The following is a 15,125-nucleotide window of genomic DNA, read 5'->3' as shown; positions in this document are numbered from 1 at the left end:
GACAATCCTAAAATTTGTATGGAACAACAAAAGACCCCAAATAGCCAAAGCAATCTTGAGGGAGAAAAAGCTGGAGATATCACAATTCCAGATTTCAAGTTTATTACAAAGCTGTAGTAATCATGGGGCACCTGGGTGTCTCAGTTGGTTAAGCATCTAACTTTAGCTCAGGTTATGATCTCATGGTTCGTGAGTTCAAGCCCTGCGTTGGGCTCTCTGCTCTCTGTGCAGAGCCCATTTCGGGATCCTCTGTCTCCCTCTCTCTCTCTGCCCCTCCCCACCTCTCAAAAATAAATAAACATTTTTAAAAAACCCACAAAGCTGTGGTAATGAAAACAGTATGGTACTGGCACAAAAATAGATACATAGACCAATGGAACAGAATAGAAAACCCAGAAATAAACCCACAATTATGTGATCAATTAATCTTCAACAAAGGAGGAAAGAATGTGCAATGAGAAAAAGACAGTCTCTTCAACAAATGGTGTTGGGAAAACTGGACAGCTACATGCAAAAGAATGAAATTGGATCACTTTCTTTTTTAAACTTTTTAAAATGTTTACTTATTTTTAAGAAAGAGAGAGAAAGACAGAGCATAAACAGGGGAGGGGCAGAGAGAGAGAGACAGGCATGATCTGAAGCAGGCTCCAGGTTCTAAGCTGTCAGCACAAAGCCTGATGCAGGGCTCGAACTTGTGAATTGAGAGATCATGACCTGAGCTGAAGTTGGATGCTCAACTGACTGAACCGCTCAGGCACTCCTCCCTTTCTTATACTATACACAAAAATAAACTCAAATGATTAAAGAATAAACGTGAGACCTGAAATCATAAAAATCCTAGAAGAGAGCACAGGTGGTAATTCTCTGACATCAGTCATAGCAACATTTTTCTAGCTGTATCTCCTGAGGCAAGAGAAATAAAAGCAAAAATAAACTACTGGGACTACATGAAAATAAAAATCTTCTGCACAGCAAAGGAAACCATCCACAAAACTAAAAGGCAACCTACTGAATGGAAGAAGATATTTGCAAATAACATATCTGATAAAGGCTTAGTATCCAAATTATAAAAAGAACTTCTGCAATTCAACACGCAAAAAACAAATAATCCAATTAAAAATGGGCAGAAGACATGAACAGACATTTCTCCAAAGAAGACAGATGGCCAACAGACACATGAAAAAATGCTCAGCATCATTCATCATCAGGGAAATGCAAATCAAAACTACAATGAGAGATCACATTACACCTGTCAGAATGGCTAAAATTAACAACACAAGAAACAAGTGCTGGCAAGGATGAGGAGAAAAAGAAATGCTTGTGCACGGTTGGTAGGAATGCAAACTGGTGCAGCCACTCTAGAAAACAAGTATGGAGCTCCGTTCCTCAAAAAAGTTAAAAATAGAACTACCCTATGATCCAGCAATTGCACTACTGGGTATTTACCCAAAGAATATGAAAACACTAATTCAAAGGGATATGTGCACTCCTATGTTTATTGCAGCGTTATTTACAACAGCCAAATTATGAAAGCATCCCTAATGCCCATCAATAATGAATGGACAAAGAAGATGTATATATTTCTACATATAATATGGCCACAAAATCTTGCCATTTGCGACAACATGGATGGAGTTAAAGAGTATGATGCCAAGTGAAATAAGGCAGTCAGAGAAAGACAAATACCATATGACTTTACTCATATATGGAATTTGAGAAACAAAACAAATGAGCAAAAGGGAAAAAAGAGAGAGAGAGAGACAAACCAAGAAACAGACTCTCAACTATAGAGAACAAACTGGTTATCAGAGGGAAGGTAGTGGGGGGATGAGTGAAATAGATGAAGGGGATTAAGATGTGCACTTATCTTGATGAGCACTGAGTAATGTATAGAATTTTTGAATCACTATATTGTACCTCTGAAATGAACACTGTATGTTAACTATACTAGAATTTAAATTAAAAAAAAAAACAGAGGGGGGGAAATAACATTTTTCACAGAATATCCATAGGATATTTCCATATTTCACTGGATATCCATAATAGCTTATATATATATATATATATATATATATATATATATAACATTTTTCTAGAAGGATAAACAAGAAACTAAACAACAGACTCACCTGTTGGAGGACATGAGAACTGAGTGGGTGGGGAAAGTGTAAGGAAGACTTTTTACTATATGCCTTTTATTTTTAATGTTTGAACAATGTGGATGTCTTATTTATTTATTCTTCTAGGTGTAACGTTCAGTGTCATGGTCAACTTTCCTAACCCACTATTAAAGCAGCAGTTGGATCAGATTTCTTATCAACTGGAAGAGCCAAACTTTCTACTGATCAGAGGTACTGATTTCTAAATACCAGTTATTCCTGGGATGGGGCTGAGGTGGTTTGAGATAGGATGGAACGAACAGGACTCTACTTAAATTTTGCCCCTAATTTTGACCTAAAAAACTTTTTAAAATTTTTTCTAATTTCTTTTCAATGCTTTTAAAAGTTGTGTGTGTGTGTGTGCGCGCGCGTGTGTGTGTGTGTGTGTGTGTGTGTGTTTAGTACTCTCTACACCCAACGTTGGGCTCAAACTCATAACCTGAGATCAAGAGTCGCATGCTCTTGCAATTGAGCCAGGCACACGCCCCCCCCCCAAATATTTTTGAATTGTAGTAAAACATACATAATATAAAATTGATCATTTTAGCCACTGTAAGTGTACAATTCAGTGGCATTAAGTACTTGTGCAACCATCACCACCATCCAGCTCCAGAATTTTGCATCTTCCCAAATAGAAACTTTGCCCCCATTAAATAATAATTCCCCATTTCTCCCTTTCCCCAGTCCCTGGGAACCTCTTTTCCACTTTCTGTCTCTATAAATTTGCCTATTTAGATAACCCATATAAGTGGAACCTTACAATATTTGTCCTTTTGAGGTTGGCTTATGTCATTTAGCCTAAAAATTTCAAGGTTCAACCATATTGCAGCATGTGCCAGAATTTCATTCTTTTTTATGACTGAATAACATTCCATTGCACAGATAGACCACATTTTACTTATTCATTCATCTGTTGGTGGATATTTGGGTGGTTGCCACTTTTTGGCTATTGTGAATAATGCTATGATGAACATCGGTGTCCAAGTATCTGTTTGAGTCCCTGCTTTCCATTCTTCTGGGAACATACATCTGGGAGTGGAATTGCCCTAATTTTGTTGTTTTTTTTTTTTCTTAATTTTTAACATGTTTATTTATTTTTGAGAGACAGAGAGAGACAGAGCATGAGCAGGGGAGGGGCTGAGAGAGAGGGAGACACAGAATCCAAAGCAGGCTCATGAACCGTGAGATCATGACCTGAACCGAAGTTGGCACTTAACCAGCTGAGCCACCCAGGCGCCCCTAATTTTGGCTTTTAACCAAGTAAGCTTACCAGAGCAACACTCCTCTAGTTAAGATGAAGGACTAGATGTTAAGAACACGGACGGTGAGAAAAACCTGGATGAAAATTAGAATACGAACAGTTGAACAGTGTAAGACAACCAGCCAAGCACCCTCTGTACATAAATACATCATAACCAAATGGTGCAAGGAAGTCCACTAAATGGCCACAGGCTTTAATGCCTCCCCTCTGTTTCCACAGATGATCCACAGCTGTGTTGGTATCTCATGGTCTTCATCCAGGACCATAAGGATTCTAAATGACTTCTGCACCCCTCCATAGGAAGGACAGATGGGTCTACAGCTTGTACCTGGTCATGGTAAATTGGAACCAGGGCTGTGCCTGTACCTGTCACAGTATTTTTGGCAGTCAGCGAAGATGGCCTGTGGTGACACTAATGTATCACTTGCTAATGAGAACTTTGGAAAAGGCTGCAAGCTTAGTAATTTGCTGCCTGCCTTCTGACCACCTCTGAGAGGGCCTCTGGGCAGGGGCCCCCTAAATAGCATTGAAACTGTGCCAGGCCGTCACTGAATTCGTGAAATAAGCACTCGGCCCTGCTCACTTCTCTGGCATCAGTTTTTACTCACCCTGGATGGTGGGTGAATGGCTATTTTCAAAGCTGCTTCCTCTGTCTAAAATGTTTCAAAACCCTTCTCCAGTGGGTCACTTGAGCACCCCCCTGTTCAGACGCACACTTGGCTGCCAGGAAGTGCCCATGAGAAGCACAGCTGCCCCGTATTCACCCTGGATGCCGTTCTCACATGGCTTGTGTGCCAGGCAGATGGCAGATGAGGCTCACCCTTATCTCCAAGAAGAAAAGAGAGGGAGGGGCACCTGGGTGGCTCGGTCGGTTGGGCGTCCGACTTCAGCTGAGGTCATGATCTCACAGATTGTGGGTTCGAGCTCCGCGTGGAGCTCTGTGCTGACAGCTCAGAGCCTGGAGCCTGCTTCGGATTCTGTGTCCCTCTCTCACTCTGCCCCTCCCCCGCTCGTTCTCTCTGTCTCTCTCTCTCTCTTTCTTTCTCTGTCTCTCAAGAATAAATAAACATTAAAAAAACTTTTTTTTTTTTTTAAGAGAGGGAGAATGTTTTTAAAATCAGCCTTCTCTGCCTAGGGGAGAAAGAAATAGAATGGAATAGTGAATTCTTGGTAATGGAAGAGCTCCTTGAGGACCCTTAGCTCAACCCAGAGCAGATAATTTTGCTTGCCAATCCCTCTTCTGCTGCCAACAGCACCCTGACTTCTCATGGGAAATTAACTCATCCCTGGTTCTCAGCCATGTGGTTTAGGTACAATTAACCCCACCCCCAGTTCCAGGGATGGATTCTGATTAGCCTAAGACAGAGTGTCACAGCCTCTGGATGTAGTAACGTAGTTAGCCCGAGCCAATAAGATGCAAGGGAATGATTGCTGGGCTTTCTGGCATACTTCTTTGAGAGAGTATGCAAATAAGGGAAGATGTAGCCTCAGGAGTGCCTGGCAGCCATTTTGCCACCACAGGGAGAACAATGCCTGAGATTAAAGCCAGTGCCGAGGATGATGAGAAACCAAGAGAAGGTGGGTCCTGGGCACATTGTTTGAACCTATAGCAAGCCCCACCTGAAGTTAGCCCCATCTCTGAACTGTTCAGTTATGTGAGCCAACAAATGACCTTTAATTTTTAAGCCATTTTGAGTTCAGCTTCTGTTATTTGCAACATAAAGCTGTCCAGCTAATTCAAACCTCCATAACCAATACTACAATAAATATAGTTCTTCCAGTAAGGAAAAAAAAAATTGTTAGCTGTTTCTATGACATATTACTAGATGTTCAGCAGAGTATAGGGCAAGAGTATGGAAGGAGGCAATTTGGTATCATCCCGAGGGAGAGAGACTGCCGATGACTACTTACTCGTGAGGAGAGATGCTGTGCCCAGGTGACAGTATTAGGGCATTAGCGCCATTCCCGTACAAAGCAGAGAAAGAAGGCAAGCCTATCTCAATCTTATCTCCCCCTACTCTCCCCATTTCCTCTCTGAAAAATGAGGATGTTGGGTTTTGTGAGCTCTGAGGCCTCTCCGGCTCCAGCAATCTATGCATCTTTGTTCCTGTATAAAGAACCCAAGCTTTGGAACTTCACATGCCCAAGTTCATATTCTGCTGGGATCTGCTGAGCAACTTCAGTCAAGTTACTTAACCTCTCTGAGCATTGGTTTCCTTAGTTATAAAATGGGGATATTGAGGGGCACGTGGCTGGCTCAATCGGTTGAGCACATGACTCAATCTTGGGGGTTGTGAGTTCAAGCCCCACGTTGGGGGGTTTACTTAAAAAGCTTACTTAAAAATAAAATAAATTTGGGGCAACTGGGTGGTTCAGTTGGTTGAGTGTCCGACTTCAGCTCAGGTCATGATCTCACAGTTTGTGAGTTTGAGCCCCGCATCAGGTTCTGTGCTGACAGCTCAGAGCCTGGAGCCTATTTCGGATTCTGTGTCTCCCTCTCTCTCTGCCTCCCCTGCTCATGCTCTGTCTGTCTGTCTCTCTCTCAAGAATAAACAAAAAATTAAAATGAAAAAAAATTTAAAATTAAAAGTGAAATACATTAAATAAATTTTTAAAAAATGAGGACATTAATTGTACCTTCTACAAAATGACTTTTGTGAGAACTAAATGAAATCCCATGTGTGAAGGTGCCAGCACAGTGCCTGGCCTGTACTATACACCCTGTAAATGTCAGCTCTTCCTACCCCATCCCACTGCCCTTCTCTGTAAATATAGGACAAGGGGTCAGCAATTCCCAGCCAGCAGACCAAGTCTAGCTCTTGCTTTTGTAACTGAAGCTTTACTGGAATACAGATATGCTGTTTCATTGTGTATTATCTATGGCTGCTTTCTAGCTATGATTTGAGTAGCTGGGACAGAGACTGTAAGGCCCAAAATATTTACTTCTGGACCTTTACAGAACAGCTTGCTGTCTCTTGATGTGGAACCTAAGGCCTGAACTAGAAGAAGGAATTGCAGTCATCAGTCTGCAGGTAGGGGAAATATTGAGAAGGTATGAAGGAATGCCTCCATGCTACTGGGCCTCCCATGCTGACTCTGTAGGCAGGTGAATTTTCCTGCTGAGGGTAGTGGCCAGTCTCTGAGGAGAATGCTACAGGGCAGGAAAAAGAAGTCCCAATAGAATAGTTGAAGATTGGGTCAGATTGAAACCTTCCCAGGCATCTGAGGAAAGGGGCCAAAAGGGAGGTTGTCTCTTTAGACATCACATACACATACACACATGTGCGCACACACACTGCTCAAGGAAATTACCAAAGTGTTGTTTTGTTGCTTTTCTTCTCTTTTCTTTTCTTTGTTTATTTTGAGAGAGAGAGAGGCAGAGAGAGAGGGAGAGAGAGAATCCTAAGCAGGCTTTGCACTGTCAGCACAGAGCCCAATGTGGGGCTGGAACTCACGAACTGTGAGATCATGAGCTGAACCAAAGTCAGACACTTAACTGACAGAGCCACACAGACACCCCTTTTAAGTACCAAAAAAAAGTAAATGTTGCAATAGATCTCAGTTCTGCTCTGGTGTGGAGAAGAAACCACTTCCTGTGGGCGTGACATTTTCAGTGGGCATGGTATCTGGAGAGGATTCCCAACACCAGAGTCGCAAGTTATCAGTTGATCTCGGGATGCTTGGGTGGCCCCAGCTCTGGACATTTGGAATTGAGCTAATGTCGCAAGCAGACAGTCCAGAGCGATTTACAGTTTTCTGTGCACATGTAACTGAGCAAAAGTCACGTTCCACAGATCTATCTGTTGCTTTTCCCGGGGGTAAGACCCCATGACTGTCCTTAAGGTGAAGTGCCACATGCACTCCTCTGAGCTGCGTGTCACTTGGCAACTTCCCTTCTTCCCCAAACGGCAAACATGAGGCATACGTGCCGCTGAACAACGTGTTGTTTTTCTTAGCGAGAGGCACCTGGTTGGGTGAGGTCAGGGGCCTCGGGGCCCCATCTGAGTAACAAAATACCTCTGGGCAGTTTTTTTTGTTTGTTTCGGTTTTTCGTTTGTTTGGTTTTTGCCTTTGCTCTGTGAGAGAAGCTCACCTCTGTGTATCCCATTTTCTTCCCAGATCTCAGGGCTGGAGATCATTCCCCTACCCTCATTCCCCCCACCTCACTGGAGAAGTGGCTTTGATTAACTTGCCCTTTGTCCTTCACCCTCTTCCTGTTTGCCTCTCTCTGGGACACATAAACTCGCTAGTGGCCACACCATTTTTTTTTTTTTTCACGTGTTAACCCTTTCAAGCCTTGTCGCTGTCTTAGGAAGTTGGTAGTACTATGATCCTTATTTTACAGATGAGGAAACCGAGGCACAAGTGACTAGTCCAAGGCCACACAGCTAGTAAAGGGCAGGGGTGATAGTCAAGCCCAGGCGGTCTGGTGCTTTTCTGCTGCTCCGGACTCCACATGCCACACATGCACACACGCACACACACACACACACACACACACACATCCCCCCCACACTCTCCTGATCCTCACTGATCTGGACCGAGCTGCTGGAAGCAGGACATGAGCTGGGCTTCTACGTCGTGTGCATTGCCTCTCTCGGACATCATGACACCCTTTCCTGCCAGGCTCTGCTCCGCCCAGGGCCGCCTGCGTTACCTGATGGCAGGTCTCACCCTCTTAAGATGCTCACACAGTCTGCACTGACCTAACCCCAACTCCTCCAGATCTGGGCCGGGCAGCTGTAACTCTTCGGTACCCTTCGGTGCTTCCCGAGCGTAGGAGGTTCTAAGCTCCTTGGGTGTGAGTCCTCTGCCAGTGACACCAGAGAGAAGCTTGCTGGTGTAGACTGGGACCATCCACCACCAGTCCTGACCTGGGAACCCAGATGAGAGGAAATGGATGGCTACTTCTAAACTTGGAGGCCTCAGTGCACAAACGTGGAAGGGGTTACAAACCTTGCCTTAAGCATGGTAGGAATTTCAAATCATTTGTTCCAATTTCTCCATTTTACAGATGAGGAAACTGAGGGCTAGATGTGGTTTCCCCAAGACACCAGCTGGCCGACCCCAGGACTGCTAGTCTAGCCCCGGGTCTTCTTCCCCACCTTCAGTGGTGAAGCACATCATCATTAGTGGGCCATGCTGGCACCAAGTGAGGGCAGGCATTTGGTCTGGCTTTCCTCAGAACACAGTCTTTCTTGAGGAAGAAATGTTGACACGGGGCAATGACAGTCACCCTCTCATTCTGTCTCGTCTCAGAATGCCAAGGCCTGCAGGGCGCTGAGTGGTACATGAGATAATTTCAGGTGATACCTGCTTTATTATTTTAAGAGTAATGTACAGGGGCACCTGGGTGGCTCAGTCAGTTGAGCGTCTGACTTCGGCTCAGGTCATGATCTCGCAGTTCGTGAGTTTGAGCCCCGCAATGGGCTCTGTGCGGACAGCTCAGAACCTGGAGCCTGCTTTGGATTCTGTGTCTCCCTGTCTCTCTTCTCCTCCCCCGCTCGCGCTCTCTCTCTTTCTCAAAAATAAACATTAAAAAAAAAAAAAGAGTAATGTACTTATGTTAATGTGCACTAGGGAGGTGTATAAGATATAACTAGACACCAAATCTATTCATGTTTATTATGCCCTATATGACTGCAGAAGAGAGGGCTCGATGGGGCACCTGGCTGGCTCAGTCAGAAGAGCGTGCAACTCTTGATCTCAGGGTTGTGAGTATGAGCCCCACGTTGGGTGTAGAGATTACTTAAATAAAAACTTAAAGAGAAAAGATGGGGCTCAGTAACTAAAAATACAGTCAGTAAATAAGAGCATGGGGGATTTGTTAATTGGGAAGTTTGGGAAAGGCTGTTGTGGAGAATACCAGCAATCTGAGGGAAGAGGCTTAAACCAGGGACCTGCCTATAATGAAAAGACACACCCTCAGCCTCACTAATTACCGACGAAATGTAGCTAAATTTAGAACAACATACGATTTTTCACCTTTCAGACTGGTAAAGACTATATAGTTGTTCTCACCCCAGCAGCACACACACTAAATTTAGAATGCTACAGAGAGGATTGGGACAGTCCCTGGGTACAGGTGACACGCAGATTAATGATAACTCCCATGAGGCTGTTGTGTGAGTAATCAGGCTGGTGTTATTGAGAACACGAGCTCTTTTTTGGAAGGAAAAAGGCGAAGGAGAATAAGTAGAAATTCTGTCATCCTGAATATTAGCTGGAAAAATCACCATAAAGTCATTGTGGGACAACCTATCGGGCGGAGGCCGGCGTGGTGCGCGGTGGAAGGATTCACCGGAGGCGGAACAAGGAGCCAGAAGTTTATTGAACACACGATGAGGGAGCAGCAGGCAGGACAGGGAGGGAGAGACTGCCAGGAAGCAGGGGGAAGGGTGGCTGTAGTTAAGGGGGAAAGTGAGGAGGTATGGGAACTTATGGAATTTTCCTTTTTTGGCACCTGCGCCTGGGAATAAGTAGCCCATTGGTCAGCTGGGGCTTATGGCTATTTTGAGGTGGGTCACCTAATAGGCCTGTCTGTACTCAGGCTCACCGTGCACCCTTTTCCCTTACTCAGGCCTCCATTGCTCATGTTGGTTGCCTAAAAGCAGCCTCTACGCTCATGATGTAGTTTTAATATATATTTCCTGGGGCACCTGGATGGCTCAGTCAGTTAAGCGTCTGACTCTTGATTTTGGCTCAGGTCATGATCCCATGGTTCATGAGTTGGAGTCCCACATCCGTCTCTCTGCTGTCAGCACAGAGCCCACTTCTGATCCTCAGTCTCCCTCTCTCTGCTGTTCTCCTGCTCACACTCTCTCTCCTTCAAAAATAAAATAAACATTAATTAATTAATTAATTAATTAATTTTAATGTTTATTTTTGAGAGAGAGAGACAGACAGAGCATGAGTGGGGGTGGGGGCAGAGAGAGAAGGAGAAACAGAATCTGAAGCAGGCTCCAGGCTCTGAGCTGTGCGCACAGAGCCCATTGTGGGGCCCACACCCACAAACTGCGAGAGTATGACCTGAGCAGAAGTCAGATGCTTAACCAACTGAGCCATCCAGGCCCCCTGAAAAAAATAAAATAAACATTAAATAAGCAAGTAAGTAAATATATAAATATTTCCTAACTTTTTCCACTGAAAAGACCTATAAGTGATGACTAACGCAACATAAATAAACACCTCTAACACCTTAACTGGCATCTCCAAATGCCATTTCCCACTAAAAGGAACTGGGGCTTTTTTGGAAAAATGGATGATTTTATGCCTGGGATGGGAAATACAACAGACAAGATAAGCCTGGAACATCTTTTCAACCGAGAAACCAACAAAGCTATCAAAGACCTTTAGACTGATGTCAAAAAGCCTAGAAACCCATGCTTGAAGAGGCTTCTGTTGGCCAAAGATGGGACAATTCGAACATCAGTAAAGATAATTACAGTGGAACAAAATGCATAAGTATATTTAAATCCCTGAATTCATTATTATACTAAAAACAAAACAAAATAAAACCTCATCACGGCCAATCAAGGACACTAGTAAACCAATTCATTTTATTTACTCATTTTTAAGATTTTATTTTTAAGTAGTCTCTACACCCAACATGGGGCTTGAACTCACATCCAAGATCAAGAGTCGCACGCTCCACTGACTGTGCCAGCCAGGTGCCCCTAAACCAACTCATTATTTTATAGTATCGTATTTTTTTTAAGTAGATTATACGCCCAGCATGCAGCCCAACACAGGGCCCGAATCATGACCCTGAGATCACGACCTGAGCCAAGATCAAGTCAACTCATTATTTTAAAAATATTGGAAATAAAGGTAAAGATTCAAGCGTCTATCATGTTTCCTGTATGAACTGTGCCACTGGATAACCAAATGGGTGATGAAGGAACGTTTCTCTTTATAGACATTTTCCAGCTTCTAAATGAAGAAGTGATGGTATAATACCATTTGCAATAATCGTCAATGGTTGCTAACATCACAAGAAGAAACGTGGACATTTTTCCAAAGAAGCTATTCAAATGACCATCCATATGAATAGGTGCTTAGCATCACTAAGCGTTAGGGAAATGCAAATAAAAACCACAATGAGACATCACTTGGCACCTGTTAGGATGTCTGTTCTCAAAAAGATAAGAGATAACAGATGTAAGTAAGCTATGGAGAAAAGGAAACCCCAACCACTGTTGTTAGGAATGTAAATTGGTACAGCCACTATGGAAAATATTAGGGGTGGTCCTCAAAAAATTAACAATAGAACTACCACATGATCCAGCAATTCCACTTCTGGGTATATATCTAAAGGAAATGAAATAGCCATCTCGAAGAGATATTTGCTCTCCCATGTTCGTTACTAATACATGCTACAACATGGATGAACCTAGAAAATGTTATGTTAAGTGAAATCAGTCAGAAAGGTCCAGAAGACGCAAATCCCTAGAAACAGAAAGTAGGTTAGTGGTTGCCTAGGGATAGGGGCTAGTGGGTTGGGAGAATATAGGGAATGACTGGTAACGTGCATGAGATTTCTATTTATTTATTTTTAAGTTTATTTATTTAATTTGAAAGAGAGCAAGCGGGGTAGGGGCAGAGACAGAGACAGGAGAGAGAGAATCCCAAGCAGGCTCCGCACTGCCAGGGCAGAGCCCCATGTAGGGCTCAAACTCATGAATTGTGAGATCATGACCTGAGCCGAAATCAAGAGTCAGATGCTTAACCAACGCAGCCACCCAGGTGCTCAGAGATTTCTTTTTAGAGTGTTGAAGGTATTCTGGAAATAAATAAAAGGAAGGTTATACGACTGAGAAAATATACTAAAAATCACTGCACTGTATACCTTAAAATGGCAAGATTTATAGCATATGAATGGGATCTCAGTAAAAAAAAAAATCAAAACAAACACATAAAAGCCCATAATGAGTTTACAATAAAATTACTAGAACCAATGTGTAAGTTTAGCAAGTTCTCAAGATACAGAGTCAATATACAAAAAACAATTATAAGGTTACATACCAGCAACGAACAATTAGAACATGAAATAATAGGCAATCCCATTTACAATAGCATCAAGAAAAATAAAGTACTTAGAAATTAAGCAAAAGTTGTGCAAACCTATACACTGAAAATGTGAAACATTGCTAAAAGCAATTGAAGAAGACCTTAACGAATGGGGAGATAACACTGAGTTCCTAGTTTGGAAGACTTAGTGTTGTTAAGATGACAGTTCTCCCCAAATGTATCTGCACATTCAATGAAATCCCAGTCAAAATCCAAACAGACTTTTCTGAAAAACTGACAAACTGATTTTAAGATTTATACCAAAAGGCAAGCAGGACCTAGAAATAACCAAGACAATTTTTTTTTAATGTTTATTTACTTTTGAGAGAGACTGAGTGTGAGCTGAGGAGGGGCAGAGAGAGAGGGAGACACAGAATCCAAAGCAGGCTCCAGGCTCTGAGCCATCAGCACAGAGCCCAATGCGGGGCTCAAACCCACAAACTGTGAGATCATGACCTGAGCCAAAGTGGGACGCTTACCTGACTGAGCCACCCAGGCACCCCCGAGACAAAATTTTAAAAGGACTATTAGGAAGCTTTCACTACTTGATTCAAGACCTATTATAAAGTTGTGGTAAGAAAACAGCATGATATTGCTGTGAAAATAGACATATACATCAATAGAACAGAATGGAATCTACCAATAGTTCCACACTTATATGGTCAATTGACTTTTTACAAAGCTGCCAAAGTAATTAGGTGTAAAAAAGAATCTTCTTACTAAATGGAGCTTCAACAATTGGATACTCACATGGAAAAAAATAACCCCTCCCCTGACCCTGTATCACACCCCTAAATTAACTAAAAGTGGATTAGAGGCTGAAACACCAGTCCTAACACTATTAAACTTCTAGAAGAAAACATAGGAGAAATCTTTGTGATGTTGGGTTAGGCAAAGATTTCTTAAATAGGTCACAAAAAGTGCAAAAAAATTTATCAACTGTAAATCTTATATATATATATGTATATATGTATACATATATGTATATACGTATACATATGCATATACATATATGTATATGTATATGTATTATATGTATATATATTTATATTATATAGTATATATACATATATGTACATATACATATATATGTATATGTATATATGTACATATGTATATATATATGTATATATATACTATACAATATAAACTGTAAAAAAATTAATGACCTGTATGTACTTCATCAATATAAATGTTCACTGTCTACAAGTCACAGATAAGAAAATGAAAAGGCAAGCCACAGACTAGGAGACAATTATTTGTGACACACATCTGACAAAAGGCTGGAAGAAAGAATATAAAGAACTATTACAACTCAATTATGAGAAGACAAACATCCAGGGGCCACCTGGGTGGCTCAATCAGTTGAGAGTCCTAGTCTTGATTTCAGCTCAGGTCATGATCCCAGAGTCATGGGATTGAGCTCTGCTTCCAGCTCCACACTGAATGTGGAGCCTGCTTGAGATTCTCTTTCTCTCTCCCTCTGCCCCCCTCCCCCACTTGCTCTCTCTCCCTCTAAAATAAAAAAATAAATAAAAATTAAAAAAAAGGAAATATCCTTAAAAGAAAAAGGCAAGGATCCGATATAAAACGAACAAAAAGTTATGTACAGACACTTCACAAAGAATATATACAAATGGCCAACAAGCACATGAAAAGATGCTATACATCACTAGTCATCAAAGCAATATGAACGAAAACCACGATGAGATAACATTACACACCCTCTAAATGTAAAATGAAAAGATTGTACCAAGTGTTGGAGAGGATGTACAGCAATGAGACCCTCATACCTTGCTGGTTGCAGTGGAAAACGGTTATACCACTTTTCGACTATTCTCAATGGGAGGGAGAGGGGGTGGAGAGAGGAATGAAATATAAATACACCCACCATAGATGAAGCTCAAAAACACTATGCTACGTTTCAGCACTCAACCTCCAAAAACTGCATTCATTCATATAAAATTACAGAAAAGGAAAATTACAGTGATAAAAATTACAGAAGACTAGTTGTTTGGGACTGGTAGTCAGGAAGAGGGATAGACTGCAAAAGAACAAGAGGGAACATTTAGGGGCTCCTGGGTGGCTCAGTCAGTAGAGCGTGTGACTCTTGATCTTGGCATTGTGAGTTTGAGCCCCATGTTGGGTGCAGAGATTACTAAAAAAAAAAGACCATTTTGGTGTCAAGGAGCTGCTCTATATCTTGTTTATTGTGGAGATTACAGGATTCTTTGCAATTACCAAAATTCAGCAAGCTGCATACACAAAACAAATGATTATATTGTATAAATACAAAGCTAAACAATAAATAAAATACTGGTGTGGGTTCTATTCCTGAATTCTGAATGAATTGCTATCAGAAGGAGTCCAAGACTGGATAGTCTGAATAGCTCTCCGGTTATTCTAAGGGAGAATTCTTTCATTAGAGGAAGCAAGCCCAGTGGAGAAACTGCTCAAAGGCCCCCAGGCACTTTTTCCTGTGTTCACACCTTTAGCATTCAAGATTCAGGTCACTCCCCAGCCCAACTCCTCCCCAGGTCACCCCTCTGCTTCTAGTTGTGCTCTGCTCCAATTCTCCTCCCTAGTCCAAGTTCCCAGCCCTTTCATACTAACCTCAGATAATCCTGAAGAAAGCA

Source organism: Prionailurus viverrinus, chromosome E1 (genome assembly GCF_022837055.1).
Source record: "Prionailurus viverrinus isolate Anna chromosome E1, UM_Priviv_1.0, whole genome shotgun sequence".
NCBI lineage: Eukaryota > Metazoa > Chordata > Mammalia > Carnivora > Felidae > Prionailurus > Prionailurus viverrinus.
This window is presented reverse-complemented; position numbering follows the sequence as displayed.